Genomic DNA, 23,660 nt, shown 5'->3' with positions numbered 1-23,660 from the left:
TGCCCCCTTTCAGTGGCAAGTGATAGAAACCCAGTTTAAAGTTAAGCAAAGGAAGGAATGTTTTGTCTCACAAGAATGAGGAAGAACTGAAGTGGAACAGGCATCAGATATATTCTAAATCAATCTCAATCTCTCTCTCTCTGTTGATCTCTTGATCTCTTCACTTCTCCCTCTCATTTAGTGAATTTTAAACAATAAGAAAAATAAAAAACCAAAAAACCCACCTCCTACTGCCTTCAAGAATAACTCCTTCATTTCCTTCAAATGTTTGTTCAAATCTCCCTTCCTCAGTGAGGCTGATCAATCCTCATTTTATTCAACACCAAAACCTGTCCCCTCCATCTCAGCAGTCCTGATCCTTTTTTACATTTTCCCCACTTACTAATTCCTAACATACTGTAGTATTTTCTTATTTATGTTTTTAATTTATCTCTCTCACCTGGAATGCTACTTCTACCAGGGTAGGCTCTTGTGCATTTTATTTACTGAGATATTCCAAACACCTAAAACAGGGCACCTAGAGCATCCCACATGGTAGGTGCTCAATAAATACTGTTGAGTGAATGAAAGGGAATTTATTATCTCACGTAAGAAGTCCCAAGTTGGGTGGTCCCAGGATTGTTGGTTCTGTAGCTCAGTGGCATAATTGAGAACCATGCTCTTTTCACCTTTCCTGTCTGCCATCCTCAGCATGTCAGGTTGGTCTCTTAGGCTAGCTCTCTGCATGGTTGCAAGATGGCTGCTGTAGTTCCAGGCATCACATCTCAACAAGACACATCCAGAAGCAGCAGAATGATGGCTGCTATCTGCTTTCTTATTTTTCCGCTTTCTTTTCTTTAATCAATGAGGAAATATATATTATTTTTTTTAAAAACACCCTTGCATATACAATAACTGAAATTAAAATAAATGCATATAATTGCATTAGTTTTGAAGCTAACCCTTATCAACAAGTATATTCTTCTTTTTTTTTTTTAATAAATTTATTTATTTATTTATTTTTTGATTGTGTTGGGTCTTCATTTCTGTGCGAGGGCTTTCTCCAGTTGCAGCGAGAGGGGGCCACTCTTCATCGCAGTGCACGGGCCTCCCACTGTCATGGCCTCTCGTTGCGGAGCACTGCTCCAGACGCGCAGGCTCAGTAGTTGTGGCTCACGGGCCCAGTTGCTCCGCGGCATGTGGGATCCTCCCAGACCAGGGCTCGAACCCGGGTCCCCTGCATCGGCAGGCAGACTCTCAACCACTGTGCCACCAGGGAAGCCCCAAGAATATATATTCTTAACATAAATTACTTAATTGCAACAGTATTAGTTTTGGAAGAAACATGGCCATGTAAATTGATGAAATGTTAAGAAGCCATTTTGGATTTAGAAAGTATAATAATTTGGACATTGTTTGGACTAGAAAAATTATATTTAAAAATGCTTATTAGTTATTTGTTTTGGTAAAATTCTTAGGAAAAAAACACGAGGAAATCTGCCATGAGGATGACTAAAGGGAGAGGCGTCTTGAATATATTAAAGTAAGACAAAGTATCTTTAAAGACGGTGAAAATGTATTTAAAAATACAAAATACAGCCAAAAAACACATGAAAGACAATTTTTATATATAATTTTTGGTCTGATTAATTGAATGCATATTTTACATAACTTAGGTTATAGGTCAAATGGATTAAGAAAATTCACTTTTGCTAGGAAAATAAGATAGTGGTAAGGGATCTGTCAAGCTCATTTAATATAACTGTTCTGAAAAAAAGAATATTTAATGTGAAAATGTTAATTTCAAAAAAAAATGGACTATATCAGTTACAGTCTTGCTTGACAGATGTATAAGGCTCATGCTTATAAAATCTGAAGAGAAAATAACCACAAATCACCCTGTTAATCCATGGGGCATTTCTGGCTGAATTAGGTTTGTCCTTGTTAAAGAAATTATCTTCGTTTTCTTCCCCCCTCAGGAATGCATGTAAAACAGTTCCTGTCTCGATGCACGCTTAAGGCAAAAAGTTCAGTGCTCAATTACCTGCTGTCTGAAGTCTCATATTTTGCAGTGAGCAAGTGAAATAGCATTTTAATCAGAAGTCTTGACCCATGCTCTTCTTTTTTCCTTTGCAGGCTTGCAAGTTATTTGGCATATGAAGGTCTTGACCTGAGAAAACCATCTTGGATAACCGTGGCAAGGAGAAGGAAAAATGCAACACCTAGGAGATTTCAGTAAACAGTAGAATCATGCCAACCTAATCTGTGTTAAAATGCTTGGAATGTGGGAGCCGCTGATGATGCCTGTTGTCTGTGTGTCTGACTGAATCCTTTCTTTTCTCAGAGCAGCAAAGCAAAGCCTGGGAACCAGGCCAAATGCCTGCCACTTACCTTAAATTGATCAGCTACTTTGAGATTAAAACTCCTGAAAGCTGCCACACCGTGAAAACAAGGCCTCCTTCACATTAAAGGCAAATTGCGACTTTGGGTTTGCTGTGATCTTTTTTCCATTTTATCCAGTTTTTCACAGTGCACACTTTTTTTTTTTCCTTTCCATTTATGCTCCAATGTAGAAGCCAATAGTTACAGCATCTTGGCCAAGCATTCATTAAGGTTTATAAGAACAAAATTTATGGTTATTTAGGAGTTGGCACAAAGACAGACTGTTGCTGGAAAAAGAAAAAGAAATACAGGTGGGAAATATAAGCCTCAACAAAGGCCCATACTATACTGTAGTGTGCGAGGCTCTCAGTAGAGGTCTGGGAGGAAAATTATATCGTATTTAAAACGAGGCACTCCTCTATTCTGAATCCTCCCCATTTTATGGCTCTGTAGATGATTGAAACAAGTATGCCGGTCATTCCAAGAGATTTTTCTGTCTTGTGTAAGTGCTACCATTTACAGGAGCTGGCAGACGTAGCGATAAATAGATTTGTGTTAATCTGGGTGATAATCTGTCAGTTTGGTTAATGGATGAGGTACATTTAAAAATATATATATTATGGATCAGAATAAGGGCTCCGCCAAGAAGAGAAGAGTCATGTTAGCTTCGTGAGTAGCCCTTACATAATGGCAGCGCCTGTGTTCCCAAAAATGTAGGGTGTGGGCAAAACACACCCTTAATCTTTGAATTCAGGCAGTAATGTGGAATTCTGGCACAGTCTGCATGTCTATATTCTCCCTCAGGAAATATTGTTAATGAGTCTTGTGTTTTCTTTTGTTTTTTGTTTTTTTTTAATATTCTCTGATTTCCTGATCTAGGGGAACAAGAAAACTTCTTGTTCTGTTATTTGCACTATTTGTAAAACAAGCATTTTAAGAATATATTTCAGTTTTCTACTAGTTGTTGTTCAAGGAGTACCTAGGAGTTAGTTGCATGTATTGAAAAATATACAGCTTCAGTGTTTCATGATGTAGACTGCTCCCAAAATATCACTTGTTTTAGCTATGCCAGTAACTTGCTGTATGCTATAGGGAAAGTTAACTTAAATGTCTAGCCATCTCCTAATATCAAATGTGAACACTAATACTAATACTTATGCTGATACAAATAATGTATTCTCTACTGGGTGCCCTGTGATAAGGTATGTGTTTCCAATTCCAATACCTTGCATACATTAGAATGTTTTCCTCCTTCCTTTACATGAAATTATGTTCATCCTTTTTACTGACTTTGTTTTGGAAATCTTCCACTTAATTCTTTTTATTCCTTTTTATCAGTGTTACCTCAACACGGAAATACATACAATGTCACATGAACTTACATTTGTTCACATGTTGCTCTGCAAAGGACCGATTTACTTGTGCATAAATATGAGTACTTTCTACTAACTACACACACTTTCTGCTTCTCAAGGGCAGGGGTCATGTCCTCTTGATATCTCTTCACATACAAGATGCTCATTAAGTTTAGAGAACTGAATATGCACACAAACTTTTCCATCATTTCATAAAATGCTAAATACAACTTCGGCTGTATGAGCACACAACGTGATCATCATTTGCAGATAATACTGGTTATTTCTGAGCATGAGGGAGCCTGTTTGTTAAGTAGTGATTAGAAGTCACTTCCCTTGTTTTGCAGAGTGCCAGAAAGCCAGAGACATCAGAGAAGGAACAGAAAAAGCTATGGCTCAATCTGGTGCTGATCTCTGTTTCTGTTTCTTTTTAACCAGTTTGCCTTATGACTTTGTCACTTAAATTTTCTATCATGCCTTTGAGACCTTTACCTTGACTATTGATTTTGTCCTAACTTCCAAGTCTTCATACTTTCTATTTCCTATTAATTCTGATTCTTTCATATTTCATAAGTTGTCAAGTATGTTTAGTGTTAGGCTAAGGGTAATTAGAAAATCTCTGTATAACAAGAAGTAGTTGGTAAAACAAAAAAAATACAAAGCAAGCAAACAACTGCCTGCAGTGATCTGCTCTGCATCTTGTTGCACAGGGTAACAATTTGAGGACAATTCAAGAGAATGTACAATAGAGTCATATTTCATGATGAAACAGCCAATATGGCAGTTTAGAAAGTGTGCACTGAAGCAATCACAGAATGTGTAAGACTTGAACTGGGCCCAGGAGGATGACGGAGACAGAAGGGAAGTTTCTCTAAGAGAGGGGAATGGCATAAACAAAGGCACAGAGGTGGTAAAGAACTTGGTGAACTCACAAATCAGCCAAGGCGGAGGCATGCTTTGGGTGGAGAGGTGAGAGTATGGCTAAGAGTGTGTTGGGAAATAGGATTGAGAGAGAGAGACAAGAGTTACTAATGAAAAGCCTTGAAAGTCAAAAAGAAGAGTTGTGATTGTCTTGGGAGAAAAATGGGACCCTCTTAAGATCTGAGTTGAGAATGAAAGATTTAAGATGACTACCAATTCCTTTTGACGCAAAGAGCCCTAGACTTGGAATCTGAACACCTAGGCTCTGGTCTCGGTTTCACCATTTTCAAGATGCACAATCTTGAGCAAGTTAGTGAATTTGCTGAGCCTTAGTTCTTGTATTGATAAAACAGAAATGATAATACCTGCCTTGCCAGTCTGGTTCAGCATCCTGTTGTCAGTCACTTCAGCCACGTAGGTGTGACGGAATCAGGATCTGGAGGGCATCAGGGGCTGCAGAAATTGAGTGAAAGGAACAAATCAGAGATGCTGCAAGTGCTGATGCTGTATCACAGAGGTGACTCTGGTCTGCTGGTCTCCAGAAAAAAATACTATTTCCAATTGACTTCTTTTTCTGAAACTCGGTCTCCTCATCTCAGCTACTCTACAAAGCCTGCTATTTTGCTACTCTCTCTCTTCCCTTGTCCCTTTTCAGAAAGAGCTCTCTTGTCCCTACTTACACCACCCAAGAGAGCCCAGACCCTCTCTGAGAGTCACCAACAGGTTCCTAAAAGGCCTGTTGTCAACTGAATTTCTCCTACCCTCACCCTATATACTCCCTCTGTTAATGTTATTCCTTAGTACCATGCCTTCTTATTTTCTTTAAGTCCCCAGAGTTTCCAGTGGGTCAGACTCTAAATGACCTTTTACTTCCTACCTGAAATGATTCACATTCCCCCATTTTCCCAAATCTCCCACTGATTCCTTTCCCTCCTGCTGGTCAGCTGACCCCCTGATCACTCATTACCAGCACACCTCTATTTCCTCCTATTCTCTAATCTCATTCTCGGATCTTCTTGCATTTGAAAAGATTAGGAAGCCACATTGCTAATCTCAAATCCTGGGGAACTTGAGATGTGGGGAACAAACTCAGATAGTGCTGGTGAGCGTATATTGTTACAACCAATTGGAAATGAATTTGGCAATACCTAGTAAAGCCATAGATGCTTAGACCCTTTTCCTAATAATAATAATTGCTATCATATACTGAGTGCTTACTTTGTGTAAGACTCTGTTCTCACAGCTTTATTCTCTTGAAGGAGGTGCTATCATTATCCTAATTTTACTGAAGAGGAAACCCAGGCACAGAGAAATTAGTAACATGCCCAAGGTCACACTGTTGTGACTTTGTGGTGGAGCTTGGATTTGGAGTGGGCACCTGGGTTTCAGAGCCTAAGGTGTTATCCACCCAACTCTGCCTGGAGAAGTTCATGCCCCAGGAGCCATGTTTACAAATGGTCACAAATGTTCACTGCAGTACTGCTTAGAACAGCAAAAGGGCATGAATGGCCGAACTGCCCCTCCAAAGGGGAATGGGTGGAAATACCCATGGACTACTATTTCAGGAGCTAAAATAAATGAACCGGACCCACACATATCAACATAGACGAAGCTCAAAGATAGAATATTGTACAAAAAAGCAAAGTGCAGCAAGATATATATAGTAACACCAGGGATGATGTAAACTTTTTAAAACACTTGAGAAATAAGTTAGGAGTTTGGGATTAAAATATACACACTACTATATATAAAATAAATAACCAACAAGGACCTATTGTATAGCACAGGGAACTATACTCAATATCTTGTAATAACCTATAATGGAAAAGAATCTAAAAAAAGTTTATATACATATATATATATATAACTGAATCACTTTGCTGTACACCTGAAACTAACAAAACATTGTAAATCAACTATATTTTAATAAAAATTTAAACAAAGAAGTAGAACACTTGCAACAATAATATATAGTTTATAGATAATTACATATGTAGTAGATAAAAACCTTAGATGTGAATGAACTAGACCAAGTGAAAGATATCTTATCTTGAGGGACGGAGGGAGAAAGAAGAGATGGGGGTGATTTTCTCTGTGCTTGTAGCATTTAAAAACAAAAGAGAGGGTTGATGAAAATATGGAAAATATTAACATTTGTTTAATCCAGGTACTGGGTACATAAGTATCAAATTATCTTTTGGTTCTTTTCTAGATGTTGGAAATATTTTATATACACAATTTGAAAACATTTTAAAAAGAAATGAGAAGTCAGTCAAAACTTTACAGGGAGGGACCATCATTTCTGAGCCTCTTAGAGTCAAAACAAATAATTCTTGAGCACAGATTAAGTGCTCAGTATTGTAAGGGAAGAAAAAAGAAGGAAAAGGCAATTTCTAGGAGCCTAGAGATTAGCTGAGACAGAGCCAGACCCATACAATAATTAGAAACAACATATACAGAGGCAAGCAGTTGTGAAGCACAGCCTACTCGTGCTGGAGAAATTGCACCTGAGAGGTTTTAGCAGCTTGGCCATGGCTGATGCTGCAGGGGAAGGAAGATGCACTGGGCTGGGCTGTGGACCATGCGTAGCCCTGTGAGTATGATCCCTGGTGTGATAGCTGAGGCTCTGCTCTTAGAGAAAGCAGGGCAGGAAACACCTTGGCTACCCATCCACTGACAGCCTGTTACTGATGCAGAACAGCCAAAAACTTAATTTTATTATTTTTGTAGCCAGGTCTCTGTTTATACATCTCATGTCCACAGAGTTGGTGTGATTAGAGCCTAGAGGTAATACCTAAGGTATTTATTGAACACAGTATTCTGACTGTATATTTGTTATGTATTTAGTTCATCTCTAAATGAACACAATACTTGACAAATATGTAGGAAGACAAGTTTTCTGCCCTGGGGAGCTTATGTTCCAATGTGGACAAACAGAACAGAAGGGATAGGATCTTCACTTTGGGGAAGACTTGGCAGATAGGGAGAGGCTGCCGAGGTAGAAGAGAAGGGAAGCCGAAATCTCTGGAAAGGTGGGGATGGGAATGTGGAGGGAATGGAGGACTTCTAAAGAAATCCTTTAAAAGTAAACATGATGTTCAGTCAGTAAAATGCCCTTGAAAAAAACTTTTTTTGAGAGCAGGGGAAAAGGTTAAGAAAAATGAATCTCACCGTGACAATAATTAGACGAATAGCAAAGCAGCATTAATACTTTAGCAGCAGCTACAATGTACTGAAGCTACCACATGCCAGGCAACCTGCTAGACTCCTTGTATATATTATTTCACCAACTCTGAAAGGCTCATTTAGTGTCATCACTTTGCACAGGCAGAAACTGAGGTTCAGAAGTTAGGGAACTTGCCCAAGATGACACAGACAGTAAGTGGATGAGCATGAATTCGAAGTCAGATCTGACTGCAAAGTCCATGCTTTTACTCCATGCTCCTTTCAAAGCAAAGAGAACATCAAGGAATGAGGAACAGACAGGAGGGTTAAAGCATAGCACTAAGGGGGTACATTTCCTTATGTGAGAAAAAGTAGAGTCACTGATGATAGGCTAAACGACTGAAATGAATTGCATTTATAGTAGTAGTAAATAAAGACTGAAAACTCTGTTGAGACTTAGGCTAATGCCCCAGGAGAGCAGTCAGAAAGGAGCAGTATAGGGTGTGACCACGGAAAAAAAAAGCAATGAGGAGAGATGAACAGGATCAGCTTCAAACCTCCTCAAGAAGTGGACATAGAAGAACTCTGGATTTGCAAGTCAATGTACCTTTCATTCTTGAGTCTGTGCTCAGGCTGGGTTTTGGCTGCCTGCCTCTACTTTGCCCCAACTGCATGAGAATCCATTGGCATGAAAATCTGCCTGTCTCTCTATCTATTCTAACCTCTTCCATCTCTTTTCCAGAAGGATTTAAAGCAATTTTTAAACACAATATATCTACCCAATAAGGTTAATAAAAAGCAAAATAATTATAAAATTACTTGCAATGCTCTTTCCCAATTCCTGACCCTCAGTCAACCGTCCATCCATCAAACCCAATCTCATACTTTGAGATCCAACTCAAAACCCCTCATTAATCTGACCCTTCTACCTTGTCCTTCTACTGTTCCATGTGCATAACTTTATTATAGCATTTATCATATTGTCTTATGGTTAGCTGTTTTCTCATTAGACTATGAGGGTCTTGGAGGTAGGAACCAAGTTGTGTACATCTTTGTAACCACTCTACTTGGCAAAGCATCTGACACATATTAGGTTCTCAAATAGTTATTGAATGAGTGAATAATTAAATAAAAATCAGAATCAAGGAGAATAAGAGAAAGCAAGTATTCTAAACATATAGACTGATATAGATTTTTGTTGTTGAACATCAGATTTGGCTCTGGAAGCCAGGGCAAAAAGAGAAACAGAAAAATCACATTATCATTACCAAAAGGAAAAGGCAAACACATTCGTGGGGAAGCAGTGTTTATACCTAATTATGTACAATTAACCTTTGTTTGGGGGCATTTAAGTAATATGTTATAAATTGATTTTCTAAGCAGAAGTTTCATATTAAATAAAGAATACCATACTTATCTACAAAATGGTGACCAGGTTCTCAAAAAGTTATAACCAGAACTTCCCAGTACCACTGACAAAAGAGCCCTAAATTTCTTTTTCAAATGTGACATTACCAGGGAAATACTTTTTGCTCTGTTGCTGCTGAGTTAGTATGCCACCAAAGGAAATACCATTTTAATCACCCATCAATGTAATTCACAACGGCATTATTTTATTTTGTTTTTTTTAATTTTAAAATTTTATTTATTTTTTTATAAAGCAGGTTCTTATTGTCATCAATTTTATACACATCAGTGTATACATGTCAATCCCAATCGCCCAATTCAGCACACCACCATCCCCAACCCTCCATGGCTTTCCCCCCTTGGTGTCCATCTGTTTGTTCTCTACATCTGTGTCTCACCTTCTGCCCTGCAAACCGGTTCACCTGTACCATTTTTCTAGGTTCCACAAACATGCATTAATATATGATATTTGTTTTTCTCTTTCTGACTTACTTCACTCTCTATGACAGTCTCTAGATCCATCCACGTCTCAACAAATGACTCAATTTTGTTCCTTTTTATGGCTGAGTAATATTCCATTGTATATATGTACCACAGATTCTTTATCCATTTGTCTGTCGATGGGCATTTAGGTTGCTTCCATGACCTGGCTATTGTAGTAAACAGTGCTGCAATGAACATTGGGGTGCATGTGTGTTTTTGAATTATGTTTTTCTCTGGATATATGCCCAGGAGTGGGATTGCTGGATCATATGGTAATTCTATTTTTAGTTTTTTAAGGAACCTTCATACTGTTCTCTATAGCAGCTGTATCAATTTACATTCCCACCAACAGTGCAAGAGGGTTCCCGTTTCTCCACACCCTCTCCAGCATTTGTTGTTTGTAGATTTTCTGATGATGCCCATTCTAACTGGTGTGAGGTGATACCTCATTGTAGTTTTGATTTGCATTTCTCTAATAATTAGTGATGTTGAGCAGCTTTTCATGTGCTTCTTGGCCATCTGTACGTCTTCTTTGGAGAAATGTCTATTTAGATCTTCTGCCCATTTTTGGATTGGGTTTTTTTTTTCTTTAATATTGAGCTGCATGAGCTGTTTATATATTTTGGAGATTAATCCTTTGTCCGTTGATTTGTTTGCAAATATTTTTTCCCATTCTGAGGGTTGTCTTTTCATCTTGTTTATAGTTTCCTTTGCTGTGCAAAAGCTTTTAAGTTTCATTAGGTCCCATTTGTTTATTTTTGTTTTTATTTCCATTACTCTAGGAGGTGGATCAAAAAAGATCTTGCTGTGATTTATGTCAAAGAGTGTTCTTCCTATGTTTTCCTCTAAGAGTTTTATAGTGTCTGGTCTTACATTTAGGTCTCGAATCCATTTTGAGTTTATTTTTGTATATGGTGTTAGGGAGTGTTCTAATTTCATTCTTTTACATGTAGCTGTCCAGTTTTCCCAGCACCACTTATTGAAGAGACTGTCTTTTCTCCATTGTATATCCTTGCCTCCTTTGTCATAGATTAGTTGACCATAGGTGCATGGGTTTATCTCTGGGCTTTCTATCTTGTTCCATTGATCTATGTTTCTGTTTTTGTGCCAGTACCATATTGTCTTGATTACTGTAGCTTTGTAGTATAGTCTGAAGTCAGGGAGTCTGATTCCTCCAGCTCCGTTTTTTTCCCCTCAAAACTGCTTCGGCTATTCGGGGTCTTTTGTGTCTCCATACAAATTTTAATATTTTTTGTTGTAGTTCCATAAAAAATGCCATTGGTAATTTGATAGGGATTGCATTGAATCTGTAGATTGCTTTGGGTGGTATAGTCATTTTCACAATATTGATTCTTCCAATCCAAGAACATGGTATATCTCTCCATCTGTTGGTATCATCTTTAATTTCTTTCATCAGTGTCTTATAGTTTTCTGCATACAGGTCTTTTGTCTCCCTAGGTAGGTTTATTCCTACGTATTTCATTCTTTTTGTTGCAGTGGTAAATGGGAGTGTTTTCTTAATTTCTCTTTCAGATTTTTCATCATTAGTGTATAGGAATGCAAGAGATTTCTGTGCATTCATTTTGTATCCTGCAACTTTACCAAATTCACTGATTAGCTCTAGTAGTTTTCTGGGGGCATTTTTAGGATTCTCTATGTATAGTACCATGTCATCTGCAAACAGTGACAGTTTTACTTCTTCTTTTCCAGTTTGGATTACTTTTATTTCTTTTTCTTCTCTGATTGCTGTGGGTAGGACTTCCAAAACTATGTTGAATAATAGTGGTGAGAGTGGACATCCTTGTCTTGTTCCTGATCTTAGAGGAAATTCTTTCAGTTTTTCACCATTGAGAATGATGTTTGCTGTGGGTTTGTCGTATATGGCCTTTATTATGTTGAGGTCGGTTCCCTCTATGCCCACTTTCTGGAGAGTTTTTATCATAAATGGGTGTTGAATTTTGTCAAAAGCTTTTTCTGCATCTATTGAGATGATCATATGGTTTTTATTCTTCAATTTGTTAATATGGTGTATCACATTGATTGATTTGCGTATATTAAAGAATCCTTGCATGCCTGGGATAAATCCCACTTGATCATGGTGTATGATCCTTTTAATGTGTTTTTGGATTCTGTTTGCTAGTATTTTGTTGAGGATTTCTGCATCTATATTCATCAGTGATGTTGGTCTGTAATTTTCTTTTTTTGTAGTATCTTTGTCTGGTTTTGGTATCAGGGTGAAGGTGGCCTCATAGAATGAGTTTGGGAGTATTCCTTCCTCTGCAATTTTTTGGAAGAGTTTGAGAAGGATGGGTGTTAGTTCTTCTCTAAATGTTTGATAGAATTCACCTGTGAAGCCATCTGGTCCTGGACTTTTGTTTGTTGGAAGATTTTTAATCAGTTTCAATTTCATTACTTGTGATTGGTCTGTTCATATTTTCTGTTTCTTCCTGGTTCAGTCTTGGAAGGTTATACCTTTCTAAGAATTTGTCCATTTCTTCCAGGTTGTCCATTTTATTGGCATAGAGTTGCTTGTAGTAGTCTCTCAGGATGCTTTGTATTTCTGCGGTGTCTGTTGTAACTTCTCCTTTTTCATTTCTAAATTTATTGATTTGAGTCCTCTCCCTCTTTTTCTTGATGAGTCTGGCTAATGGCTTATCAATTTAGTTTATCTTCTCAAAGAACCAGCTTTTAGTTTTATTGATCTTTGCTATTGTCTTCTTTGTTTCTATTTCATTTATTTCTGCTCTGATCTTTATGATTTCTTTCCTTCTGCTAACTTTGGGTTTTGTTTGTTCTTCTTTCTCTAGTTCCTTTAGGTGTAAGGTTAGATTGTTTATTTGAGATTTTTCTTGTTTCTTGAGGTAGGCTTGTATAGCTATAAACTTCCCTCTTAGAACTGCTTTTGCTGCATCCCATAGATTTTGGATCGTCGTGTTTTCATTGTCATTTGTCTCTAGGTATTTTTTGATTTCCTCTTTGAGTTCTTCAGTGATCTCTTGGTTATTTAGTAACGTATTGTTTAGCCTCCATGTGTTTGTGTTTTTTTACGTTTTTTTCCCTGTAATTCATTTCTAATCTCATAGCATTGTGGTCAGAAAATATGCTTGATATGATTTCAATTTTCTTAAATTTACTGAGGCTTGATTTGTGACCCAAGATGTGATCTATCCTGGAGAATGTTCCGTGCGCACTTGAGAAGAAAGTGTAATCTGCTGTTTTTGGATGGAATGCCCTATAAATATCAATTAAATCTATCTGGTCTATTGTGTCATTTAAAGCTTCTGTTATCTTATGTATTTTCATTTTGGATGATCTGTCCATTGGTGTAAGTGAGGTGTTAAAGTCCCCCACTATTACTGTGTTACTGTCGATTTCCTCTTTTATAGCTGTTAGCAGTTGCCTTATGTATTGAGGTGCTCCTATGTTGGGTGCATATATATTCATAATTGTTATATCTTCTACTTGGATTGATCCCTTGATCATTATGTAGTGTCCTTCCTTGTCTCTTGTAACATTCTTTATTTTAAAGTCTATTTTATCTGATATGAGTATTGCTACTCTAGCTTTCTTTTGATTTCCATTTGCATGGAATATCTTTATCCATCCCCTCACTTTCAGCCTGTATGTGTCCCTAGGTCTGAAGTGGGTCTCTTGTAGACAGCATATGTTTGGGTCTTGTTTTTGCATCCATTCAGCAAGCCTGTGTTTTTTGGTTGGAGCATTTAATCTATTCACGTTTGAGGTAATTATCGATATGTATGTTCCTATGACCATTTTCTTAATTGTTTTGGGTTTGTTTTTGTAGGTCCTTTTCTTCTCTTGTCTTTCCCACTTAGAGAAGTTCCTTTAGCATTTGTTGTAGAGCTGGTTTGGTGGTGCTGAATTCTCTTAGCTTTTGCTCGTCTGTAAAGCTTTTGATTTCTCCATCGAATCTGAATGAGATCCTTGCCGGGTAGAGTAATCTTGGTTGTAGGTTCTTCCCTTTCATCACTTTAAGTATATCATGCCACTCCCTTCTGGCTTGTAGAGTTTCTGCTGAGAAATCAGCTGTTAACCTTATGGGAGTCCCCTTGTATGTTATTTGTCGTTTTTCCCTTGCTGCTTTCAATAATTTTTCTTTGTCTTTAATTTTTGCCAATTTGATTACTATGTGTCTTGGCATGTTTCTCCTTGGGTTTATCCTGTATGGGACTCACTGTGCTTCCTGGACTTGGGTGGGTATTTCCTTTCCCATGTTAGGGAAGTTTTCGACTATAATCTCTTCAAATATTTTCTCTGGTCCTTTCTCTCTCTCTTCTCCTTCTGAGACCCCTATAATGCGAATGTTGTTGCATTTAATATTGTCCCAGAAGTCTCTTAGGCTGTCTTCATTTCTTTTCATTCTTCTGTCTTTAGTCTGTTCCGCAGCAGTGAATTCCACCATTCTGTCTTCCAGATCACTTATCTGTTCTTCTGCCTCAGTTATTCTGCTATTGATTCCTTCTAGTGTAGTTTTCATTTCAGTTATTGTATTGTTCATTCTCTGTTTGTTTGTTCTTTAATTCTTCTAGGTCTTTGTTAAACATTTCTTGCATCTTCTCGATCTTTGCCTCCATTCTTTTTCCGAGGTCCTGGATCATCTTCACTATCATCATTCTGAATTCTTTTTCTGGAAGGTTGCCTATCTCCACTTCATTTACTTGTTGTTCTAGGGTTTTATCTTGTTCCTTCATCTGGTACATAGCCCTCTGCCTTTTCATCTTGTCTATCTTTCTGTGAATGTGGTTTTTGTTCCACAGGCTGCAGGATTGTTGTTCTTCTTGCTTCTGCTGTCTGCCTTCTGGTCACGGCATTATTTTTTAATCGTAAGTCAAGCATCTTCTCTTTCAGAACATTTGTTTTGAGATGCTGTGGTTCAGTAAATAGAGGATGCACTTGGAAGTGGGGATCCTTAGATTCAGTTCCTAGGTCTGCCACTTATTTGCTATGTGATCCTGGAAGAATTATAGAACCTCTCTGAGCTTCAGTTCCTCACCTGTAAAATTATGTAGAGTATATGAGGCATTACATGTTAAGTACCTAATATAGCGGCCCCCACTGGGTAGCTACTTAATTAGTGATGGTTATTATTAAGGGCAAAACTCCGATCATCCCCTGGTTGCCCTTAATCAGAACACTTGAAACCATTCCATACATTTTTAGGGCAGTAAGTGAGGAGGGAACCCCTTTGACTGCTGCCCTGCTGATTATTGCCAAAACAGTCACTATCTCAGCACTCACCCTGAGGATGTCACCATATGTTGCAACAGGGGAGCTGGAATGTTTGCCTATCTGAAGCCCTCTTGCTTCCAGTGGTGCATTCTCCACCCCTCCCCACCCCCAGCATCTATCATACACATCCTGCTGGATAAGACAGTAGAATTTTCTTATATTTATGCTGTCATTTTATCTCTAAAGCCTGCATCCTGGTCTTTATCACCTACCTTCATTCACCTTGCTCCAGTTCTTTCTACACAAATGACCAGGATAATCTTCCTCAAACTCGGAGTTCAGTGTTTAATTACCTCTTTCAAGAATTTAAGAGACAAAATGTGCTAACCTGTCAGATTATGGGTCTATCCATATCAGTATTGTGTTTCTACACCAAAATTTTATGGGGAGTCTCAAAAGGTTTTGAAGATACCTTATTTATCTTTAACAACTTCCTAATAACCTATTATCTGTATATCTAGAATTTCTTTGTTTACTTAGGATTGGTTTCTTGAAATAGATAATGACATACTGTATGGTAGAGAGAGCCCCAAAGGAGAAAGGATATGGATCTTTTTAAAGTTTAATCTCAAGCTTTCTGCAGACACTGGGAAACAGTCACCTATGGTGTGTATGCTAGAGATGCTTGAGCTGGGGTGATAACTGGGATCATGTGTTTATTTCAGCAAAGAAGTAGAGAGAAAAATGTTTTGCTCTGGTGCTTTTCGTTTGTCCTAGAAAATGGGACTTCAGAAGGAAAAAGCCAGGAGATATCTAGACCCACATAGAAATGGTAAAGCTCTGCTTATGAGGTAGTATAGTAATAACTATCTGAATAGGCACCATTGACATAAAACTTTCTGTTCCTAAGTTTCATCCCCTTCTTAAATCATGATTTGTGCTCATCAGAAATAGACCCAGTATGTAGGGGCTGAATTCTGTAGCTTCCCATTTATGTCCTATATAGTTAAATTTAAACTACTTAGCTCTTTATCAATCACAAATAATTATTCATTGACTACTGCAAGAAAACACTGTAGCCAGGCATTGTAGCACAAGACTTGTGTTACATATCACTAAATACACATATGACTACATACATATATGACTGCAGTGGACATTTGCAGGATTTTTAATTTTAAAAAATTTTTGGCTGCCCAGTGTTCAAGCTCTTTCCTATCTGCAGGAATGCCGCAGTGTGTGGTATCGGAGGGATGGAAGGAGCATGAGACTCCTTTTCCCTACCCCTCTTGTAGCTGGGGTGTGGACATATGATGTAGGCTAAGATAATTTCTCCCCTTGGTATTTTTATCCTGAAAGCAGAGATACAAAGATGCAGGGATCATTTAGAAGTTACTTATGGCAGCAAAGAGAGTCCAGCAGCAGTGGTGTCCATTGGGGTAGGGATGGTGTGGCTGGCAGCAGTGCTTGGCCCAATAGTTCCTATGGCCGGAACCTGACTGTGATTCTTACTGTCGAGTCTCTGGTTCCTGCCTGCTCTCTGCTTCTCCAGCCTCCCTCTGTAGTTTGCCTGAGTTAGCTAGAGAAGATTTCTGTTGCTTGGTGGCTAAATCTGACTAACAAACAATAAACACAGCTCCTTTCCACACATGCTGTCTCAGGGCTTCAGTCTACCTCCATCTTGCAGCTCCCCCTACCTCAGCATAGCTTCCAGGGTCACTGCAGCAGAGAAAGAATGTGAGAATTTACACTCTCTCTTACATGCTTTGGCCCAGAAGCACACGTGGCACTTCCTCTCACAACCATTAGGCAGAGGCAGTCATATGACCCCATCTGACGGCAAGGAGGCAGGAAGTGTAAACTTGCTGTGTGTCTCGGAGGGAGAGGAGAGTCACCTACGGGAGATACTAGAAGTCTGTGCATACAGAGTGTAGACCAAGTTCTGCTGAAAGTTCACTAAAGCAGAATGTGAGGGAGGCTTGGCAGGTCAGAGAAAGTGTATCAGAAACAGCATGAGTGCTTCTTCAGGGTCACTCTTTACCAGTGTCTCCCGGACCCTCAGCCACTTGCTCTGCCTCAGTCTCAGCTGCAGAGTCCAGGTGGTTCCAGCACCTGCTGCTGACCGGTCCCGGGACGGCTGGGCGGTGTAGCTTCTCCTGTCTTTTCTGGACTTGCATGAAATGCTGCGCAACAGGGTGTGGAATCTGGCTTTCCCAGAGAATGTCAAAGGGGCTGAAGGTGGCAACCTGAAACGGCTGGGAAGCTAACTGCCCACGGGTCAAACTTTGATGAATGGAAAATGGGAATCAGGAGGGAAGAAGGCAGATCTATTCTCTCTTCTTCCTTCTTCCCTCGAGGCACAGTTTCTCCACAAGGTCAGTCAGGAGACATGCTGTGTCTGGCGCGTGGCAAACAGTGGCCAGCGTGGAAGTCGTTCACCTTGTATGGTTTCCCTTCTTTTCCTGCTTCATCTTCTTTTCCCCTACTCTTGCTGTCTTGGGATTGCATTCTCAGATAAAACAATGTAAGGAAAACCTCACTTTCCTCTCTATTGCTTTACTCTCTATGACTCCCATACTCACACTCTGGCCACCAAATGTGTGGGCCTTCCCCACCACATGTTAAGAATTTCTTCTGTTCTTGGTGGACACCTACTTGGTCTCCTGAAATTCAATTCAGTTCTGACATGATCTACCTCAAGTTATCGTCAGATCCCACAGGTTAAGGGCTCAGTCCCATAAGGCTGTCCCCACTTCAGAGGCCAATCAAAATCCTAGGTTGCCTCCTGTACCTCTGAGCAACTGGCTAGAATTCAGGGTTCCCATGACCCCCTTCTCAAGTTCAGTAGTTTGCTAGAACAGCTCACAGAACTCAGGGAAATGCTTATATTTACCGGTTTATTACATAATAAAGCCTGTTATAAACGATACAGATGAACAGTCAGATGAAGAGATATGTGGAGCAAAGTTCAGAAGGGTCTTGAGAGCAGGGGCTTTTGTCCCCATGGAGTTAGGATGTGTCACCCTTCTGGCATGTGGATGTGTTCACCAGCCCAGAAACTTTCTGTATCCCATAGTTCAGGGATTTTTATGGAGCCTTCCTCACATAGGCATGATTGATTATTAAATCAATCTCCTGACCCTCTCTGCTCTATAGAGGATGGGGGATTGGGCTGAAAATTCCAAGTTTTAATCATGGCTTGGTCTTTCTGATGACCAACACCCATCCTAAAGTTGTCCAGGAGTCCACAGAAAGAGCCATCTCATTAAAACAAAAGATTATCCCATCACCCAGGAAACTCCAAGGGATTTAGGAGCTTTGTGTCAGGAACCAGGTCAAGGATCAAACATTAGAATCAAAGATTCTCCTAGCACTTTTATTGCTTAGGAAATTACAAAGGTTTTAGGAGCTCTGGCTGGAAGCCCAGGATGAAGACCAAAATATATATTTCTTATTATACCACAACATCACAAACATCAACACATCAGGGATTCCTGCCTCAGGCTCTGCTTTCTAGAGATCCCAGAGTAAAAGAAGGCTTCATGCAAAATGAATTAATACTACGCAAGTTTATCGAAGGTTTAAAAATACTAATTACATGCAAGATTTACATTAAGAAAACGTAAATAACATTTTTATTGATTATAAATTAAGAGATAATTGTGTATATTCAGAAAGCATTCCTTTTTGTATTTACCAATCTTTCACTGTCAAGTCAGAGGAGGATGTAAAGTTTTCGAAACTTTGAGATCATTATAAAAGTTTAGAATTCTCAAGTTCTACAAAACTAGAACTATATTGTTGTGAAGGTAAATCTAATCATTACATAAAAGTAGAATGTGGCACAGACCAGTGTAGCTATAAAAACAACAAATAGAATTTGTACCAGACGATATTTAATATTCATATATAAAGCAAATATTTTAAGATTTGAATACGTACAAGGAGGTAGGTGGAATAGAGCCAAATTAGTTATCAAGTCCCAAGTCACTGAATTGTTTGAGAACACACCTAAGTTCCTAAGATTCTTGCTGAGCTGTACATAAATGTGATAAACGTGCAGACTGTTCTGTAAGGTTCTGAATGGGATGTGTGCCTAGAGAAAAATAACTTCTACTGGAAAGATGTCAAGCAGATTCAGAATCTGAAAAGATGTTAAGAGAATATCACACTCTAGGTATTTACCATATAAAAGTTCCAATCAAGGAGTTAGAAATTCAATCTTCTATGACTGAATGCCTGCCACAATATCCTCACCAGTGGTCTTTCAGCTTCTGTTTGCAGTTATAATCATGGGGAATTTGCTTTCTCAATAGAAAGATGATTTCTGATGTCATTGTGTGTGAGTCTCTGCATGTGTGTGTTTGTATGTTTTAAAAACAAAATCTACCTTTCTAATTTTAACTGATCCTAGGTCCTTAAACCAGACAAAAGTGGTTTAATTCCTCTTCCACATGACAATCATTAAAATCCATGAATACAGTTTTCATGTTTCCCCTGGGTTTCCTGTGTTCCAGGCTAAATGTCTACCATTTCGTCAATTACCCCTGGTATTATTCTGTGGTTTTGTTTTGGCATGGCCCATGTTTGATTTCTAAGTGAAGGGGAGGGTTTTAGTCCCCTTCTCTGATTGAGGCCTATATCCTTCAAAAATGTGATGCCCAGACCTAGATAAGATTTAAATATTCCATATTTCCATTAATGCAACCTAAAATTGCACTACTTTTTTTTTTTTGGATGGTCACTGTTGACTGCAATAAAACTTACAGTCAACTAAACTGTTAGTATTTGGTTCCCTTCTGCTGCTTCTCAGCCAGTCTCTCCCATCCTATCCTTGATACTGATTTTTTGGATCCCAAATTAAACACTTTTCATTAATTATTATTAAACTTCATCTTACTTGACTCAGGCCATGATTAAGGCCTGTGGAGATTTTTCCTGGATTCATAAACTGCCACTTAATATATTTTCTATCTGCTTAGATTTTGATCACATGCCTTCAATCATAAGGAAATTGACAGGACAGAACCAAGGTTGGTGCCCTGTGGCATACCAGTAGATAGCACAGGTTGATCTCAACCTGGTATTCAATCAGTTCTCATTGAGTACCATCATCATTCAGTTAAAATGATATATGGGTCAAGATGGCATACTAGGAGCACACGGAATTCACATCTCCTCACAACTAGGGCACCTACCAGGCACTGGTCAGGGACCATGGACACCTAAGGGGATGGGAGGAAGCCCAGCGACCAGTTGTTTCAATTATAGTTTTATTTTTCCTAACATACTTTTTATTTTTCTAATTTTATTTTGTTTTTTATTCTTTGATATTGTACTGCTCCTTTTTTTCTTTCTTCCTTTTTTTTTTTTTTAACCGCATCATGAAGTTTGCGGGATCTTTGTTCCCAGGCTGGAGGTCAGGCCGAGCTCCTGTGGTGGGAGCTCTGAGTCCAAACCGCTGGACTAACAGAGAACCTCAGACCCCAGGGAATAGCAATCAGAGTGAGGACTCCCAGAGGTCCTCATCTCAGCAGCAAGACCCAGCTCTATCCAACTGCCTGCAAACTCTAGTGCTGGATGTCTCAGGCCAAACAACCAGTAAGACAGGAATACAGCACTACCCATCAAAAAAAAAAATGAAATGACAAAAAACTGTTATAGACGAAGGAGCAATGTAAAAACCTACAAGACAAAATAAATGAAGACAAAATAGGCAACCTACCTGAAAAAGAATTCAGAATAATGATAGTAAAGATGATCCAAAATCTTGGAAATAGAATGGAGAAAATACAAGAAACATTTAACAAGGATCTAGAAGAACTAAAGAGCAAACAAAAAGCGATGAACAACACAATTACTGAAATTAAAAATACTCTAGAAGAAATCAATAACAGAATAACTGAGGCAGAAGAACAGATAAGTGAGCTGGAAGATAAAATGGTGGAAATAACTGCCAGGGAGCAGAATAAAGAAAAAAGAATGAAAAGATTTGAGGATAGTCTCAGAGCCTCTGGGACAACATTAAATACACCAACATTGGGCTTCCCTGGTGGCGCAGTGGTTGAAGGTCTGCCTGCCAACGCAGGGGACGCGGGTTCGAGCCCTGGTCTGGGAGGATCCCGCATGCCGCGGAGCGACTGGGCCCGTGGGCCACAACTGCTGAGCCTGAGCGTCTGGAGCCTGTGCTCCACAACAAGAGAGGCCGCGATAGTGAGAGGCCCGCGCACCACGATGAGGAGTGGCCCCCGCTCGCCGCAACTGGAGAGAGCCCTCACACAGAAACGAAGACCCAACACAGCCAAAAATAAAAATAATAAATAAATAATAAGTAAATAAAAATTAAAAAAAAAATACACCAACATTCAAATTATAGGGGTCCCAGAAGAAGAAGAGAAAAAGAAAGGGTCTGAGAAAATATTTGAAGAGATTATAGTCAAAAACTTCCCTAACATGGGAAAGGAAATAGTGAATCAAGTCCAGGAAGCACAGAGCGTACCATACAGGATAAACCCAAAGAGAAACATGCCAAGACACATATTAATCACACTATTAAAAATTAAATACAAGGAAAAAATATTAAAAGCAGCAAGGTAAAAGCAACAAATAACATATAAGGGAATCCCCATAAGCTTAACAGCTGATGTTTCAGCAGAAATTCTGCAAGCCAGAAGGGAGTGGCAGGACATATTTAAAGTGATGAAAGGGAAAAACCTACAACCAAGATTACTCTACACAGCAAGAATCTCATTCAGATTCGATGGAGAAATTAAAACCTTTACAGATAAGCAAAAGTTAAGAGAATTCAGCACCACCAAACCAGCTTTACAGAAACGCTAAAGGAACTTCTCTAGGCAGGAAACACAAGAGAAGGAAAAGAACTACAATAACAAAACCAAAACAATTAAGAAAATGGTAATAGGAACACATATATCGATAATTATCTTTAATGTAAATGGATTAAATGCTCCAACCAAAAGACACAGACTGGCTGAATGGAAAGAAAAACAAGACCTGTATATATGCTGTCTACAAGAGACCCACTTCAGACCTAGGGACACATACAGACTGAAAGTGAGAGGATGGAAAAAGATATTCCATGAAAATGGAAATCAAAAGAAAGCTGGAGCAGCAATTCTCATATCAGACAAAATAGACTTTAAAATAAAGACTATTATAAGAGACAAAGAAGGACACTACATAATGATCAAGGGATCAATCCAAGAAGAAGATATAACAATTGTAAATATTTATGCACCCAACATAGGAGCACCTCAATACATAAGGCAAATGCTAACACCCATAAAAGGGGAAATAAACAGTAACACAATAATGGTAGGGGACTTTAACACCCCACTTTCACCAATGGACAGATCATCCAAAATGAAAATAAATAAGGAAAAACAAGCTTTAAATGACACATTAAACATGATGGACTTAATTGATATTTATAGGACATTCCATCAAAAAACAACAGAATACACGTTTTTCTCAAGTGCTCATGGAACATTCTCCAGGATAGACCAAATCTTGGGTCACAAATCAAGCTTTGGTAAATTTAAGAAAATTGAAATCATATCAAGTATCTTTTCCAACCACAACGCTATGAAACTAGATATCAATTACAGGAAAAAAACTGTAAAAAACACAAACACATGGAGGTTAAACAATATGCTACTAGATAACCAAGAGATCACTGAAGAAATCAAAGAGGAAATTTAAAAATACCTAGAAACAAATGACAATGAAAACACAATGACCCAAAGACTATGGGATGCAGCAAAAGCAGTTCTAAGAGGGAAGTTTTTAGCAATACAATCCTACCTCAAGAAACAAGAAAAATCTCAAATAAACAACCTAAACTTACACCTAAAGCAATTAGAGAAAGAAGAACAAAAAAACCCAAAGTTAGCAGAAGGAAAGAAATCATAAAGATCAGATCAGAAATAAATGAAAAATAAATGAAGGAAACAATAGCAAAGATCAATAAAACTAAAAGCTGGTTCTTTGAGAAAATAAACAAAATTAATAAACCATTAGCCAGACTCATCAAGGATAAAAGGGTGAAGACTCAAATTAACAAAATTAGAAATGAAAAAGGAGAAGTCACAACTGACACTGCAGAAATACAAAGGATCATGAGAGATTACTACAAGCAACTATATGCCAATAAAATGGACAACCTGGAAGAAATGGACAAATTCTTAGAGAAGCACAACTTTCCGAGACTGAACCAGAAAGAAATAGAAAATATAAACAGACCACTCACAAGCACTGAAATTGAAACTGTGATTAAAAATCTTCCAACAAACAAAAGCCTAGGACCAGATGGCTTCACAGGTGAATTCTATCAAACAATTAGAGAAGAGCTAACATCTATCCTTCTCAAACTCTTCCAAAATAGAGCAGAGGAAGTAACACTCCCAAACTCATTCTATGAGGCCACCATCACCCTGATACCAAAACCAAAAAAAGATGTCACAAAAAAAGAAAACTACAGACCAATAACTCTGATGAACATAGATGCAAAAATCCTCAACAAAATACTAGCAAACAGAATCCAACATCACATTAAAAGTATCATACACCATAATCAAGTGGGATTTATCCCAGGAATGAAAGGATTCTTCAATATATGCAAATCAATCAATGTGATAAACCATATTAACAAATTGAAGGAGAAAGACCATATGATCATCTCAATAGATGCATAAAAAGCTTTTGACAAAATTCAACACCCATTTATATAAAAACTCTCCGGAAATTAGGCATAGGGGG

Source organism: Balaenoptera physalus, assembly GCF_965194825.1.
Source record: "Balaenoptera physalus genome assembly, chromosome: 8".
Taxonomy (NCBI): domain Eukaryota; kingdom Metazoa; phylum Chordata; class Mammalia; order Artiodactyla; family Balaenopteridae; genus Balaenoptera; species Balaenoptera physalus.
Note: the sequence above shows the minus strand (reverse complement) of the source record.